At 56.3% G+C, this 5,728-nt stretch overlaps 1 long non-coding RNA gene across 1 annotated transcript; it reads left to right on the forward strand.

Annotated features, from left to right (window-relative positions):
• Positions 1 to 799: 799 nt before the first annotated feature.
• On the forward strand, positions 800 to 4,479 carry LOC307052859. The gene is made up of 3 exons (XR_013810878.1): positions 800 to 838; positions 4,042 to 4,201; positions 4,449 to 4,479. It is a non-coding gene; the product is annotated as an uncharacterized lncRNA (long non-coding RNA).
• Positions 4,480 to 5,728: the final 1,249 nt, after the last annotated feature.

Below are 5,728 nucleotides of genomic sequence, written 5' to 3' on the forward strand. Positions count from 1 at the left end.
GATTCTCACAGAATATTTTATTGATAGATTAACTTTTCCTAAAATATCCTCACGGACTTTAACGTTCATGAAGAGGGTCTTTTGGCAAAGATAGCATCAGGGGACGGGCCACACCCAGAGCTTGAATAAACAGTTAAGACTGTGTGTAAAGAGCCTCGCAGGCAACGGGAACCACACGCCCAGCCAGCACCCCAAGAACACAAGCAAGTTCTCATTTTCTTTTAGGGAGACTTTCCCGTTTTAACATCCGCGGGACACCTCACTAGGGGCCTCGTGGTGCCTGACAGGATGAGACGAGGCTTTTTCTTCCTCTCTTTCCAGAATCCCCTGGAGATGTTGTGACGTTAATTACAACCCTGGTTTGGAGAATCCTGCGCTTGGGCTGCGCGCTGGCGCGGAGAGGCTTTCCTTGGCTTGCGTGGACAGGTGTTCAAGTCACAGCTGAATCGGGTCTCCTCCACCCCCTCTTCCTCCCTCCCCTCCTTGTCGTAAAACCACCCGGCTCCTGCCAAGCCATTCTGGAAAGACACCCGCACCCTCAGCGTGTCCCAAGCGAAGCACAGTTAATGAGTTGGATGGCAGGAGGCTTGGGTGAGTCACCCAGCACCTGGGCACAGAGGCTGCTGCTCAGATAATTGTTCCCAGTTGCTTTCAGATGCCAGAGAGGAGCCAAGGGAAAGGAATTCACGCTCACAAGCAAGGATTGCGGCAGATGGAGACAGAGGAGCCCACTCACCACCCGTAGTTGGCAGAGCTCAACCTTGAGGACCCTGAAATGAAATCAGACAACACCCACCTGCACCGAGCCAACGAGGAAAGACCAGGATGGTCCCGGAAGGTACTGATCATGTCTGTATGTGTGGACCAGTCTGTGGTTCTTTCCAAGGATGAGCACCTGGCCTGGTGTAAAACCAGCAGTCTGTCTGGTTGAATTGAGGCACTGGGTGTCTCACTCATGAGCTCGCTTGTGTGAGAACAGAAGTGGGTGGAGAGGAGACCAACTCAACAGGAAACACAGAGCCACCAACCTCCCTGAAAGCATGTGGCTTTGAGGGAAAAAAATTCAAGACAGCTGTTCAGCATGAGGTACAGAGTATACCTGTGTGCTTAATGCTTTGCCATTTCAATGGGACCAAAGGTGGGGCTTTTGATATAGTTCTTTGAGGCTACTGAGCCTCAGTGCCTCTGCATGAAACTTCTAACCTGTGCTAAAAAAAATAATAATAAAGGCAAGAGCAACGAAAGGAAATGGAAGGAAGGAAGGGAGGAAGGAAGGGAGGGAGGAAGGAGGGAGGAAGGAGGGAGGAAGGGAGGGAGGAAGGAGGGAGGAGGGAGAGAGGGAGGAAAGAAGGAGGAAGGGAGGGAGGGAGGGAGGGAAGAAGGAGGGAGGAAGGGAGGGAGGGAGGAAGGAGGGAGGAAGGAGGAAGGAGGGAGGAGGGAGGGAGGAGGGAGAGAGGGAGGAAAGAAGGAGGAAGGGAGGAGGGAGGGAGGGAGGAGGGAGGAAGGAGGGAAGAAGGAGGGAGGAAGGGAGGGAGGGAGGGAGGAGGGAGGAAGGAGGGAGGGAGGAAGGAAGGGAGGGAGGGAGGGAGGAGGGAGGGAGGAGGGAGGGAGGAGGGAGGGAGGGAGGGAGGAAGGAGGGAGGAGGGAGGGAGGAGGAGGGAGGAGGGAGGGAGGAGGGAGGAGGGAGGAAGGAGGGAGGAGGGAGGGAGGAAGGGAGGGAGGGAGGGAGGAGGGAGGAAGGAGGAAGGAGGGAGGGAGGAGGGAGGGAGGGAGGAAGGAGGGAGGAGGGAGGGAGGAAGGGAGGGAGGAGGGAGGGAGGGAGGAAGGAGGGAGGAGGGAGGGAGGAGGGAGGGAGGGAGGAAGGAGGGAGGAGGGAGGGAGGAAGGGAGGGAGGGAGGGAGGAGGGAGGAGGGAGGGAGGAGGAGGGAGGAGGGAGGGAGGAGGGAGGAGGGAGGAGGGAGGGAGGAGGGAGGGAGGAAGGGAGGGAGGAGGGAGGGAGGGAGGAAGGAGGGAGGAGGGAGGGAGGAAGGGAGGGAGGAGGGAGGGAGGGAGGGAGGGAGGGAGGAGGGAGGAAGGAGGGAGGAGGGAGGGAGGAGGGAGGGAGGGAGGAAGGAGGGAGGAGGGAGGGAGGAAGGGAGGGAGGAGGGAGGAAGGAGGAAGGAGGGAGGAGGGAGGGAGGAGGGAGGGAGGGAGGAAAGAAGGAGGAAGGGAGGGAGGAAGGGAGGGAAGAAGGAGGGAGGAGGGAGGAGGGAGGGAGGAGGGAGGGAGGGAGGAAGGAGGGAGGAGGGAGGGAGGAGGAGGGAGGAGGGAGGGAGGAGGGAGGAGGGAGGAAGGAGGGAGGAGGGAGGGAGGAAGGGAGGGAGGAGGGAGGGAGGGAGGAAGGAGGGAGGAGGGAGGGAGGGAGGGAGGAGGGAGGAAGGAGGGAGGAGGGAGGGAGGAGGGAGGGAGGAGGGAGGGAGGGAGGAAGGAGGGAGGAGGGAGGGAGGAAGGGAGGGAGGGAGGGAGGAGGGAGGGAGGGAGGAAGGAGGGAGGAGGGAGGGAGGAAGGGAGGGAGGGAGGGAGGAGGGAGGAAGGAGGAAGGAGGGAGGAGGGAGGGAGGAGGGAGGGAGGAGGGAGGGAGGAGGAAGCGAGGGAGGAAGGGAGGGAAGAAGGAGGGAGGAGGGAGGAGGGAGGAAGGGAGGGAGGGAGGAAGGAGGGAGGGAGGGAGGAAGGAGGGCGGAGGGAGGAAGGAGGGAGGGAGGGAGGAAGGAGGGAGGAGGGAGGAAGGAGGGAGGGAGGGAGGGAGGAGGGAGGAAGGGAGGGAGGGAGGAAGGAGGGAGGGAGGGAGGAAGGAGGGCGGAGGGAGGAAGGAGGGAGGGAGGGAGGAAGGAGGGAGGAGGGAGGAAGGAGGGAGGGAGGGAGGAAGGAGGGAGGAGGGAGGGAGGAGGGAGGGAGGGAGGAGGGAGGGAGGAGGGAGGAGGGAGGGAGGAGGGAGGGAGGAGGGAGGAGGGAGGGAGGAGGGAGGAGGGAGGGAGGAGGGAGGGAGGGAGGAAGGAGGGAGGAAGGGAGGGAGGGGGGAGGGAAGAAGGATGGAGGAAGGGAGGGAGGAAGGAGGGAGGAGGGAGGAAGGAGGGAGGGAGGGAGGAAGGAGGGAGGAGGGAGGGAGGAGGGAGGGAGGAGGGAGGGAGGAGGGAGGAGGGAGGGAGGAGGGAGGGAGGAGGGAGGAGGGAGGGAGGAGGGAGGGAGGAGGGAGGAGGGAGGAGGGAGGGAGGAGGGAGGAGGGAGGGAGGAGGGAGGGAGGGAGGGAGGAAGGAGGGAGGAAGGGAGGGAGGGGGGAGGGAAGAAGGAGGGAGGAAGGGAGGGAGGGAGGAAGGAGGGAGGAGGGAGGAAGGAGGGAGGGAGGGAGGAAGGAGGGAGGAAGGAGGGAGGAGGGAGGGAGGAGGGAGGAAGGAGGGAGGAGGGAGGGAGGGAGGGAGGAAGGAGGGAGGAGGGAGGGAGGGAGGGAGGAAGGAGGGAGGAGGGAGGGAGGAGGGAGGGAGGAGGGAGGAGGGAGGGAGGGAGGGGATAAAAGTACAACCACAGAAATATTTGTTTTCCCGGATACGTTTTGTCCTCTCTGACGACGAGAATGGTTTCCTCCCTCCTTGGTCAGGAGCCTAGAAAGGGGTTGTCCGAGCTCTCGGCAGGCACGCATGATCCACATTGTTCAGCCACCACCTCTCCTTCCCAGGTTACCACCCAGATATCATCAGGTCTTTCCCTGGCCCCTTGGTCTCAGTGCCATGCTTGACCAAAGGGGAGCACCTGAGTGCTGTCCCCATGGTGCTGCGCTCTAAGGCCAGGGCCAGATCCATGGCCGTGTGGCCTGTTAGTCACCCAAGGCCCATGCATAGCAAGGCTTCCCACTTAGTTTAATGCTTTGCCATAGCCACATTGAAATTCTTAACAATTTTTAAACAAGGGTCCCATGCTTTATTTTTCACTAGACCCTACAGATGCCACAGCTGGTCCTGTATCTGACTGCGTCTCAAGCCCAGAAAACACCTGTATGCTTATTTGCAGCAGTGTCACCTGCATTGTGCCTGCACAGCCACTGGAGCTCCCTGAGCAGCAGGACCGAGACGGCGGCCTGCTCTGGCGCGCAGTCTCGCGACGTCGACAAGTCCAGCATGATGACCCCAAGGATGCCATCGTTGTCCAGAGGATCCTGAATTACCTGAAGGTAGCCTGAACTCTCCCTTCAGTTTTAGGCATGTTGCCACGGAGAGTATTTTGGGGTAAACATAAGGACTTTATGAGCAACAAAAATAGAGAACTCTTCCAAGATGTTGTTGCACTGAGGTTTTGAACTTATGAATAGCACGGTAGTATTACCTTGTGGTTTCAGATACATGTTGATGCCCAAATCCCATGACTTGCCTACATACAAATGGACAGTTTGCCAGATTGACTTCCTTTGTTTCTTATAGGAAAAAAACATCCCGGTTGTCTTTATTCAAGGAACCGTTCATCTAGCTTGTGGAACAGAAATTTAAGGCATAAAATAAAATTTTCCTTTGATTTAACCAAAGGACTTTACACTGAGTTTGGCGACCAGCCGTTCTCCCTCTATTTTTTGGAACGATCAGGAGGAAACAGTTTAACTGCAAATGTGAAGACAAGTTTCCTGCCAGTGGAGGTTGTTGAGTGTTCCCATGACCCACCCACGGGAAACTGTGGAATTTCCTCCTGCAAAGATCTCCCACCTCCCCAGGCAGACTATATGGTTCTCAGGTCGTGTCTTCCAGATGTACTTCCTGTGGGTTTAAAAATCGCCCCGGCTGACAAATGGCATCATTGCCAGTGGAATGGCATCCAGCAGCCAAAAACAACGAAAGGGAGACTTGATGAGATGAACTTGGACACACTGTTCCAGAACCTTCGTTCCCACCTCAGGAGCCAATGCCCGGCAGAGCCAAGCCCATGTGGGTCGAGTTGGGTTGGGTTTTCCAGTCCCTGTTTGCCCAGCCTCTTTGGCCTGTGGAAGGGCAGCCTGGCAAGTCCTTCACTGTCGAGCTGGCGCTCTCGGTATCCTCTAGGCCAACGCTGTCCAAAAGAAACAGAGTGTGAACCACATGTGTATTATTAAATTTCCCACAGACACATTACAAACAGAAACAGAAACAGGTGAAAGCTGTTTTAATAATATATTTTATTTAACCCCACATATCCAAGGTATTATCATTTCAGCATGTAATCTATTCATTACAATTGTTATTAATGAGACAGTTTGCCTTCTTTTCTTCTCTGAGCCTCTGATACCCGGTGTATAGCTCACAGGCAGGGCACATCCCAGCTCAGGGCAGCAACATAGCCGGCGTCAGACAGCCGTGTGTGGCCGGTAGTTGCCGTATTGGACAGCCGAGTCCTAGACAAGGTGAAATACCTCTGTGCGATCTTATTTCAAGTATAAAATTGATATTTACGTGTACTAGACCTGAAAAATAGCCCAATTCATGGATTTATTTCCTTCTGGGTGTTTTCCTTTGACTGCACTGAATTTTTAAAGGAGAAGTTAGGAAATAACACAGTGGTAGCCACGACTGGGCATTGGGTCTACCCTAAAAACTAAAAAGTCCAATTTTAGATGCATTAAATAATTCCCATGAACCACTTTGCCCTGAATTTCCGTACATTGTTATTGGGCTCTTGTGCGTAGAAGAGACATAGGACTTGAAAGGTAGGGAAAGATGGGACTTAACTTTTGCTC

The sequence above is a fragment of the Hyperoodon ampullatus genome (assembly GCF_949752795.1).
Source record: "Hyperoodon ampullatus genome assembly, chromosome: 4".
Taxonomy (NCBI): Eukaryota; Metazoa; Chordata; class Mammalia; order Artiodactyla; family Ziphiidae; genus Hyperoodon; species Hyperoodon ampullatus.